Source organism: Ipomoea triloba, chromosome 14 (genome assembly GCF_003576645.1).
Source record: "Ipomoea triloba cultivar NCNSP0323 chromosome 14, ASM357664v1".
Classification (NCBI taxonomy): domain Eukaryota; kingdom Viridiplantae; phylum Streptophyta; class Magnoliopsida; order Solanales; family Convolvulaceae; genus Ipomoea; species Ipomoea triloba.
Window position 1 is genome coordinate 11,824,337 of NC_044929.1, and position 12,780 is coordinate 11,837,116.

The window sequence follows — 12,780 nt, forward strand, 5'->3', positions numbered from 1 at the left end:
ATATTAAGCATAGTACAATATTAAGATCCTATAATTTATCATATAAATACTTGTGTTTCTCCACTTGTGTTGGAAGCAATATTTTGGTGGCTAATTTGAAACTTTCAAAATCTCTCATTTTCCGCTATCTCTCAAAAATATATTTTAATCCTCGAAAATTTCTACCAACACTTCAATTAAATCTACGAAGTACTCACTTTGTTTAAGTTCGTCGAAATCATTATATTTGAGTACTCAAATATAGTGTTATAATTCATTTTATCCTGGAAGACTGACGCTACAACAGTTCTAGCACTCACGGGAGGTAGCGAATCAGTTTTAAGGATATCGTATGGTACACACGACTTGAATTTCCATTTGGGTTTATATTCGCTGAATTTTGAACCCCTTTTTATGTTTATTTTATACATAAATCGATTTATCAAATTATTCTTCCTACAATCTTAAAGCCGACATTTTTTTAATCAGTCAATGGCTTCTACTAACATTGAAAGTGAAACATGAATGTTACTAGTGGTGCACATTCGAATGCCAATACGATGGTTATCATTGGGACGCAATGGTTAGTCCTTANCCTCTCGAACTAACTCAAACTCGTGCTAACTAAAAGGGGATAACTTTTCCGCTGCGCATAAAACTTTGTCTTCATCTTGTGAGGTATCGGACCTAAACATCCTAAGTCCAATACACACGAGAAGTCGAAAAAGATTTGCAAAATCTTATACAAGTCTATTCACCCCCCCCTCTAGACTTGTACCCCATCCCCTTGGGACCAACAGTTACAACTTAAATCCATATCAAACAGTATAGTTTTACACAATACTTTCAAACTAACTAACATCAATACTAACACAATATAAATTTGGAAGCAATAAAAAAAACTTTTTTTTCCCTGAGCATATTCCTTATGAGGTTAATGTTATTATATCATTTTCTATTTATTAATAGACATTAATAGATAAATAAAATTATATTCACATATACACATTAATATATAACAAATATTTATCAAAAAAACAAATATTTATCAAAATTATGTACATAACAATGTATAAAAATAAAAATTAACAACAAATTAATATAAATTTGAAATTCTAAAACAATATATAAAATGTCACATTAATTAATCATTATTAATAAAACAAATATATTATTAACAAAAAAAAACCTAACTAACCAGCAGATCGACGAGCAGAGGCGGTGGCTGTGGAGGGGGCGGCGACGTCGTTGAGGGGGAGGCGGAGGTGGCTGGTGCGGAGGCGGTGGCCATGGAGGCTGCGACGGTGGACGGTGGCGGTGTTTGAATGGTGAGGCGGAGGCGGTGGCAGATTTGGACTTTAGGATGGTGAAGCAGCGGCGACGGTAGTGGCTGTGAAGGTGGAATGCGGAGGCGGTGGCCGTGGAGGCGGAGGCGGTGGCGGATCCAATGCGGTGGCGGTGGCTGCGAATTTTTTCAGAGATGGCGGATGAGATGAGATCCTTCGATATATGTCGTTCAGAGATCTACGATTTTGCGTTAATTTGTTCGAATTTTTTTTAATAATTACATTTCGCTACCGTTTTGTCAAGAAACGGTAGCGAAATTAATTTTTCTAATTTTCTATTTTATTTTTTTTAATTTTTTTAATACCTATTCCGCTACCGTTTCCTTTAAGAACGGTAGTGGAATGTTATGAGCGTTTTATTTGTTTTAAATCCGCAACCGTTTCTTTCTACAATAGTAGCGAAATGTTTTTTACTTATTTATGAAATTGCCACCGCGCGTCTTTTTTAAAGAAGTTAGAACGGTAGCTAAATGTGAGTGTTTTATGTGCTTTTTTGTAGTAGTGCCTACTGGGAAGTAAGCATAGTACAATATTTTGGAATACTACAATATTAAGCATAGTACAATATTAAGATCCTATAATTTATCATATAAATACTTGTGTTTCTCCACTTGTGTTGGAAGCAATATTTTGGTGGCTAATTTGAAACTTTCAAAATCTCTCATTTTCCGCTATCTCTCAAAAATATATTTTAATCCTCGAAAATTTCTACCAACACTTCAATTAAATCTACGAAGTACTCACTTTGTTTAAGTTCGTCGAAATCATTATATTTGAGTACTCAAATATAGTGTTATAATTCATTTTATCCTGGAAGACTGACGCTACAACAGTTCTAGCACTCACGGGAGGTAGCGAATCAGTTTTAAGGATATCGTATGGTACACACGACTTGAATTTCCATTTGGGTTTATATTCGCTGAATTTTGAACCCCTTTTTATGTTTATTTTATACATAAATCGATTTATCAAATTATTCTTCCTACAATCTTAAAGCCGACATTTTTTTAATCAGTCAATGGCTTCTACTAACATTGAAAGTGAAACATGAATGTTACTAGTGGTGCACATTCGAATGCCAATACGATGGTTATCATTGGGACGCAATGGTTAGTCCTTATGGTGACAATACTAACTAGTTTGGCTAAAAGGCTCAAGAAATAAATTGATTAAATTGCAAAAGGTAGCAATAGAAAATGTTGTTCTACCTTGCGACTCTCAACTTGTCATGGTTCTTAATTGAGACAATTCACAGTGCATATTGTAAAATTCTGATTTTTTATGCCAAAACTATGTTTTGAATGATTTGTATGACTCGTTGTAAAATGTATACTGTAAAATTAAAATAGCTAAAGAGTTGTGGGAATCATTGGACCAAAAGTACAAGAGTGAATACACTGGGTAAAGAAATTTGTTATCGGCCGATTCCTTGATTATAAGATGGTGCAGTGGATTCCAAAACCATCATAAGTTAGGTTGAAGAAATCTAGATCATATACGACGAGATGCTTGATGAAGGAATGGTCATGAGTGAAGCCTTTCAAGTAGCACATGCTATCCACTTGTTGCCTCCGTGCTGGAAGGACTTCAAGAATTACCTAAAGCATAAGCGAAAAGAAATAAATCTAGAACAATTGATCCTACGACTTAGGATTAAGGAAGACAACATGAAACTTAATAGGAATGTTCCTATTACTAGTGGCATCAAAGCCAATGTTGGGGCACCACAAAAGCTCCATAAACTCTAAGGTAGACAGGCAAAAACTTGGTCCTAAATAAGGTGTTTCAAATAAGAAATTCGACGGAAAATGGTTCAATTGTGACAAGATGGGCCACAAATCGCCAGATTACAAAACACCTAAGAATAATAATAATAATTTTGGATCGGTGAAAGTCAATCTCAAAGAGCTTGAAATGGTGACTTAGGTAAACTTGGTTGGTTCGAAGCCAACGGAATTGCTCATTGATACCGGTACAACTCAACACCTTTGTTCTAACCATAAATTATTTAATACTTTACAGACTACTAATGTTGAGAATGTATGGATGAGGAATTCTACGCACTTTGTTGTGGAAGGTATAGACAAGGTGGTTATCAAGATGACCTATGGAAAAGAGCTAACTTTGAACAATGTTTTGTGCATGCCAGAGCTGCGGAATACCTTGGTTTCTGGTTCGTTGCTGAACAATAATGGCTTTTGGATGGTTTTTGAGTCAGACAATATTGTTTTTTTTTAAATCTAAAATATATGTAGGCAAGACTTATGTACTAGATGAGCTTTTTAATCTTGATGTAATAACCTTGATTAATAAAAATGTTATTAAGTATGCTTAATTTCTAGAGTCTTCATGTTTGTGTATGATAGATTAGGTCATGTCAATTTTAATTTTATATGTAGATTAATTAGTATGAACCATATCCATGCATTCCATATTAACTATAAGCACAAATGTGAGATTTGTGTTAAGGAAAAACTAGCAAATTCCTTTTAAATCGATTGAAAGGAAAATGGAACCGCTTGAGTTAATCCATATCAGTGTATGTGATTTTAAATCAATACAAATGTGAGGTGGTAATAAATATTTTATCACATCTATTGATCATAACACATGATATTACTATGAGTATTTGCTTAAAAGCAAAGATGAAACCATTGATAAATAAATTTATTATTTATAAGAATTAACTGGAAAACCAACTTAACAAGAGAATTAATGCAGTTAAAAGCGATTGAGATGTTGAATATGAATCACCTATTAGTGAGGGCTACTATTATTTCGACATGTATTCTCCCATGAGGTCGTGACAAGAATAAATCCCATTTATGATGATACTTGCCCTAATCGTGTTGCAAAACTTTGAAGTTCACCAAATAGATGCGAAAACAGCTTTCTTGAATGGTAAGTTAGATGAAGAAATCTATATGGAAGAACCTAAGGGTTTTGCGGTTCCTGGCCAGGAGAAGAAATTTTGTAAATTGGTGAAATCATTGTATGGTCTGAAACAAGCACCTAAGCAATGACTCGAAAAGTTTGACCATGCAACGGTGACCAATGGTTTTAGTATAAGAAAACTGACAAGTGTGTCTTCATTAAGGAAATGATATAGATGGTTATGTCATTCTTTGTTTATATGTGGATGATATATTCATCGTTGGTAGTAACAATCAAATGATCAAATTTACTAAAAACATGTTAAAGCTAAGGTTTGACATGACGGATATGAGTTTGGTGGATTTAATCATTGGGATTAAAATCATAGAAGACCAAATGGTCTCGTGTTAAACCAATTTGTTGGGCGTCGACTGAGTTAAACCACTACTTGATTCGAGATGTAGCGCTGTGAGTTACCATAGAGGGATGTGGTAAAATGGTTAATGTCCACCTACTTATCACCAATTGGTTTTAAGAAGAATATGACAACCATAAAACCAAAGAACTTTGTGGTTAAGCGTGCTTGACTTACATGATGAGTAACCTACTAAGAAGTAAGCATAGTGTAGTATTGAGATCCATCAATTGGTATCAGAGCCAAGGTCAAGGGTTCGAGTTGATGGCGATGTGGTAGCTGAGTTCAGTCCCAGATGGGATGGGTGTAGATTGGGCTAAGTCTAGTTCCGAGAGGGGGCTTAATGGGCACAAATGCTAAGGATCGAGTTAGGCATGCTGGGAAGTAAGCATAGTGCAGTTCTAAGAGCCAACACAATCTCACAGATATCCTACTGCATTGAAAGGGTATAGTGACGCTAACTGGAGAGCCCACAAGTTGTATGTTTTTACATTAACCGGTGTAGATGTGTCTTGGAAATCCTCAAAACAAACTTTGCTAGCTAGATCGTTGCGAAGAGGCTGAATGGCTACTACGTCATTTTCTCTAGGATATCCCTAGTTGGGAAAAACATGTACCTCCAATTTGTGTGCGTTGCGATATTCGAGCTGCAATGGGAAAAACATGTACCCCCAACTCTTCTCGTGTTGTAGCAGGATTTTTATGTAAACTTTTGCTATATGTTTTGTGAAACCGTGTTGTTTGAGCAGCACATGTTTGTGTGAAACATGTGTTTCAATAGGACTTTTGAGTTAAAACTCATGTTATTCTCTAACTCGTACTCTATCTCTAACGTACTGAAAATTGTTGAGTTAATTATGATTCATTACGTGATTAATTATGATTAATTTCAATTTTTAATATTAGAATTAACACTGAATCATCACATTTTATTTGATTATATTATTAGTTTTGGGAGTTATGATTTGAATTTTAATTTCAATATTTGATTGCCATTAGTGCATTTAAAATTCATTTATCTTATAAATCCTTGTGTTGGGCATAATGTTTTTGCTGACTCATTTGAAACTTCAAAAATCTCTAATTTTCGTCTCTAAAAAATCTCCTTTCTTCCTTGAAAATTTCTCCCACACTTCAATTAAATTTGAAAGTACTCTGTTTAAGTTTGCCGAAAGCATTATATTTGAGTGCTCAAATATAATGGTGTAATTCATTTTATCTTGAGAGATTGACGCTACAACGCTGATTTCCGTTTGAATTTATATTCATAGAATTTTGAACTCCTTTTTATATTTATTTTATAAATAAATTGATTTATCAACGTATTCTCCCTACCGTGTATATAGCGAGGAAGAGTCAAGAGAGAGTGTGTGTTATATATTAAACAGGTATGCATAGAGCTACTTTTGAAGATAGCTTACTTGTCATATTGCCAATCATTACTGCATGGACCATGGTCCACAGTTGTGTGGACCATAAATAAAAAGTACATTTTGAATATATTAAAAGGAGTTAATTCCTTTTTTAGTCCTAGACTTATTAGGCGATGAACCGTTATAGTCCTCCATAATTTTTTTTTGCCAGATTATAGCCACGGTTATTGATCGTTGGACACTTTTAATCCTCCGTCACATGTGCTGTTAGTTGACCGTGAAAGTGAAGGGTCTTTATGTCTTTTTATTGTCTTTCTTCTTTGTAAACACCATTAATGGTTTCCCTCTGTACAGAATTCATCAAGGTGAATGATAAATTCATTACAATATTTTCTAATTCAATTGTGTGGCTTTCCCAGAGTTGGAACTCCTCCGCCGCTGTCACCGTGTCCTTCAATTAGTTCGTAGTTACCCCCACTACTGCCACGGTCACCTCCACCGTCTCCACCTACGCTTCTGGTCCCATATCCGCTGCCACTACCGCCTCCGGCGACCTCTCCATCCAAACCCAAATCATGCGCAGAACCTCCACCAACACCGCCGCCGCGACGGCTGAGCCATATCCGCGGCCAGTCCCTTCACCGCAATAATACAGTTCATATATTTTTCCTGCAATGCAATCTATACTATTAAAAAAAACAATATCATCAAGTTTAACTTCCCGCCCAAAACACTCCTATACTATTAAGGATTGCGTAATATTGTAAAATATGGTAACACAATTTCTATTCGTAATAAAATTCTACATTAAAACATGGTAATACAATTTCTAATAAAATATATTTTTCTCTACGTCCTATTTGTAATACAATTCTTGATTAAAATTACTAATCGTAATAATACAGTTCATATATTTTTCCCTGCAATGCAATCTATACTATTAATAAAAACAATATTCTCAACTTTAACTTCCCGCTAAAACACTCCTATACTATTAAGGATTGCGTAATATTGTAAAATATGGTTATAGAATTCCTATTCGTTATAAATTTGTACATTTAAATATGCTAATACAATTTTTAATAAAATATATTTTTCTCTACGTTCCTATTAGTAATACAATCCTTGATTAAAATTACTAATCGTAGTAATATAATTCATATATTTTTCCTTGCAATGCAATTTATACTATTAATAAAAACAATATCCTCAACTTTAACTTATCGCCAAAACACGCCTATACTATTAAGGATTGCGTAATATTGTAAAATATGGTTATACAATTCCTATTCATAATAAATTTGTACATTTAAATATGATATTACAATTTTTAATAAAATATATTTTTTCCCTACGTTCCTATTCGTTATAGAATTCTTAATTAAAATTACTAATCGTAATAATACAGTTCATATATTTTTCCCTCCAATGCAATCTATCTATATACTATTAATAAAAACAATATCCTCAACTTTAACTTCCCGCCAAAAACACTCCTATACTATTAAGGATTGCGTAATATTGTAAAATATGATAACACAATTCCTATTCGTAACAAAACTGTACATTAAAACATGGTAATACAATTTCTAATAAAATATATTCTTCTCTACGCCCTATTTGTAATACAATTCTTGATTAAAATTACTAATCGTAATAATACAGTTCATATATTTTTCCCTGCAATGCAATCTATCTATACTATTAATAAAAACAATATCCTCAACTTTAACTTTCCGCCAAAACACTCATATACTATTAAGGATTGCGTAATATTGTAAAATATGGTTATAGAATTCATATTCGTAATAAATTTGTACATTTAAATATGGTAATACAATTTTTAATAAAATATATTTTTCTCTACGTTCCTATTAGTTATACAATTCTTGATTAAAATTACTAATCGTAATAATACAATACATATATTTCCCTGAAATGCAATCTATACTATTAATAAAAACAATATTCTCAACTTTAACTTCCCGCCAAAACACTCCTATACTATTAAGGATTGGGTAATATTGTAAAATATGGTTATACAATTCCTATTCGTAATAAATTTGTACATTTAAATATGGTAATACAATTTTTAATAAAATATATTTTTTCACTACGTTCCTATTCGTTATGAAATTATTAATTAAAATTACTAATCGTAATAATACAATTCATATATTTTATCCTGCAATGCAATCTATACTATTAATAGAAACAATATCCTCAACTTTAACTTCACGCCCAAAACACTCCTATACTATTAAGGATTGCGTAATATTGTAAAATATGGTACAATTCTATTCGTAATAAAATTCTACATTAAAATATGGTAAAACAATTTATAATAAAATATATTCTTCTCTACGTCCTATTTGTAATACAATTCTTGATTAAAATTACTAATCGTAATAATACAGTTAATATATTTTTTCCCTGCAATGCAATCTATACTATTAATAAATAACAATATCCTCAGCTTTTAACTTCCCGCCAAAACACTCATATACTATTAAGGATTGCGTAATATTGTAAAATATGTTCATACAATTCATATTCGTAATAAATTTGTACATTTAAATATGGTAATACAATTTTTAATAAAATATATTTTTTTCCCTACGTTCCTATTCGTTATAGAATTCTTAATTAAATTACTAATCATAATAATACAGTTCATATATTTTCCCCTGCAATGCAATCTATACTATTAATAAAAACAATATTCTCAACTTTAACTTCCCGCCAAAACACTCCTATATTATTAAGGATTGCGTAATATTGTAAAATATGGTAATACAATTTCTATTCGTAATAAAATTGTACATTAAAATATGGTAATACAATTTCTAATAAAATATATTTTTCTCGACGTACAATTCTTGATTAAAATTACTAATCGTAATAATATAGTACATATACAAATATCCTCAACTGTAACTTACCGTTACGAAAATTTCGCATAACTCAACCCGCAAGGCCCGCCAATTTTCTAAACGACATTCGTGCATGCAGGTGTTGGCGCACACAAGTCAAGCCTTTTCAAGTTCATTTTAGGATTTGATTTGCACCCCCGCGCGCGCGCGCAAGAGAGAGCCTCTATGCTATACAATTCAATAAGCCTTAAAAAGACTCTTGTATAAGTAGTTGTGCAAACCTACTATCAAAACTAATTTTATGGAAAAAATCAAAGAATATATACATGTAAATTATAAAATTAAAATTTTAGTGTCAATGTTATAACTCAATGCTTTGATTACATTAAAAGTAATTTTTTAAAATTTCAAGCTCAAGATATGGCACGCTTGATGAGTTCTTATCCATCGAATGTCTCTCACTATTTCTGATAACGAGATTGCCCTTCAAGTTCCAATATAAATAATTCCCATTGATGCTTGCATATGCCATGACTATCAACAAAAGTCAAGGCCGAACACTAACTCACGTTGGGTTATTGCTGAAAAAAACCAGTTTTTAATCACGGTCAATTAAACATGGCTTTCTCCCAAGTCACCCATCCTGATAGACTGAAAGTGTTAATTAGTTCTAGACGAGTATGGACAAGATTGTGTTGCTACTACCAATGTTGTCTACAAAGAGGTTTTCAATAATGTGTAAATACAACCGGTGAAATTATGCTTTTTTCAAGATGGAAAAATTGCTATATATCTACACAAAAATATATTTTCCATACAAATAAATTAGAATAACAATTAATTCTTATAACTGAGTTACTAGAGAACGAGCATATTTGTCCAATTTATAAAAATCCTAAACAATGATATATACAATCTCTAAAGTTCCAGCACCGCATGCGTACAGACCTATAATATTTTGGTGTGAGTAATATTGTATCTATACTATTAATAAAAACAATATCCTTAGTTTTAACTTCCCGCCCAAAACAGACCTATAATATTATGATTTGCGTAATATTGTAAAATATGGTAATACAATTCCTATCCCTAATACAATTGTAAATTCAAATAGAATTCCTAATAAAATATATTCATCTCTACGTTCCTATTCGTAATACAATTTTAGACTAGAATTACTAATGGTAATAATTCAGTATATATATTTCTCTGCAATGCAATCTATACTATTAATAAAAACAATATCCTCAGTTTTAACTTCCCGCCCAAAACAGACCTATAATATTTTGGTGTGAGTAATATTGTATAATATGGTAATACAATTCCTATCCCTAATACAATTATAAATTCAAATAGAATTCCTAATATTATGGTTTGCGTAATATTGTTAAATATGGTAATACAATTTCTATCCCTAATACAATTGTAAATTCAAATAGAATTCCTAATAAAATATATTCTTCCCTACGTTCATATTCGTAATACAATTCTAGACTAGAATTACTAATGGTAATCAGTATATATATTTCTCTGCAATGCAATCTATACTATTAATAAAAACAATATCCTCAGTTTTAACTTCCCTCCCAAAACAGACCTATAATATTTTGGTGTGAGTAATATTGTATAATATGGTAATACAATTTCTAATAAAATATATTCTTCCCTACGTTCATATTCGTAATACAATTCTAGACTAGAATTACTAATGGTAATCAGTATATATATTTCTCTGCAATGCAATCTATACTATTAATAAAAACAATATCCTCAGTTTTAACTTCCCTCCCAAAACAGACCTATAATATTATGGTTTACGTAATATTGTAAAATATGGTAATAGAATTCCTATCCCTAATATAATTGTAAATTCAAATAGAATTCCTAATATTATGGTTTGCGTAATCTTTATATATATAAAAACAAAATCCTCCAAAACGAAATCTTCCTTCCCGCCCAAAATATTGTACATTAAAACAATTAAAATAATAGAATAATATTAAAACAATGCAATTCCTATACTACAATTCCAATACAATTTGTATAAACAATAGAATAATATTAAAACAATACAATTCCTATACTACAATTCCAATACAATTCGTATAAACAATAGAATAATATTAAAACAATACAATTCCTATACTACAATTCCAATACAATTCGTATCAAATAAATCTGCTATTAAAACACGAAATCCAATACTACAAAATGAAGTCTACTATTCTACAATTCCTATACTACAATTCCAATACAAATCGTATACTACAATTCCTCTACAATTCCTATACTACAATATCTCCGTCAATTCGTATTATAAATACATTCATCAATTAGAAATTTTATAACCTACTCACACAAATCGAAATAGTAAAACGATATCGTCACGCAAATCTTTCAACAATATTGTTCTTTCACTAATGGGGTCTGTTTTTGTCTCTGCTTCCGACCTATCTCCCAAGACGAGAAGGAGTTGTATTAGACTCGGGCTAATGCGTTGTTATTTGTCAAGGGAATATCCACATTCCACAATCAACCAACACACACTGGAGTGCTTACTCCATGACTCCCAGGTAAATACTATTAAGTTTAAAAGTGTATATAAATTAGGGAGAGCAGATTGTGACTATATCGTGGCCGAATTTTATTCTATGAATTAGAGGAAAAAAGGTTGTGTAAATTTTGCGGTGGTTGGCATTTTGTAGTGAACACTGTAGCCATATTTAATATTTGCACCTGGAGAGCATTACAATATTTTTTTTTCTTTCTCCAGAGAACTTGTATCCATTTACAAATCCCTAAAGAGTTTGTGGTTAAGTTCAATAAACATTGAAGGCTTCCGGAGGAGTGGATAGCAATATGCTAAATTGCTAATTGGTAAATTCTTCTTTAAATCTTATTCTATACTAGATGTGTTTTTATTTCTTTTTCTTTTTTTGATGTTTTTATTTCTTTTTGTTATACTAAATTTCTAATAGTATACATTCATGAATGCTAATTTTAAATCTTTTGTCAAGAAACATTTTATCAAACCAAAATAATATTAAATATACATGCATCCTTATTAATACTTTAAATATTTAGTTGCTACAAAATATATAAATTTTAGTTTCGCAATATAGGATACAAAAGGTCATTTATTGCAAATCTTTTGTTTGGTTTTTTGCAGATTTGATTGGCCGTGTTGTTTTCATTAATGAGCAAAAAGTTGTCCAAGTTAATTCAAATCCTCAAAGGTTGATTGATTTTGTAATTGAAGACTCTCGGTATGTGTTTGTTTGGATGTCTTTTTGATTTCTTTAAGTATAAATTTAGGCATCATCATGCTCATTGTTGTTTTCACTACTCAGGGGTAGTCGGCTCACTGTTACTCTATGGGAGGAGCACGTGGATTCTCTCTTGCCTTACTATAATGTTGATTTGGCAGAACCACTGATTGTCCTTCAAGTTCCAGCATAAATAATTCTCATTGATATTTGCATATGCCATGACTATAAACAAAAGCTAAGGCCAAACACTAACTCACGTTGGGTTATTGCTAAAAAAATCGGTCTTTAGTCAGGGTCAATTGTATGTGGTTTTCTCCCGAGTCAGTCATCCTTTGTGAAATTCCGCCCAGACAATATTAAAGAGAAAATGAAAAAGAAAACTGATTTTACTAATTGATTGAAAATATAAAAAAATCATAATGGAAAAGGAAAATTAGGCAAATTGAAAAAGGGAATGGATATTACTAATTGACTGAAAATTATTTAAAAACTTAAAAAAAATTAATTAAACATGACTGTTAGANAATTCCAATACAAATCGTATACTACAATTCCTCTACAATTCCTATACTACAATATCTCCGTCAATTCGTATTATAAATACATTCATCAATTAGAAATTTTATAACCTACTCACACAAATCGAAATAG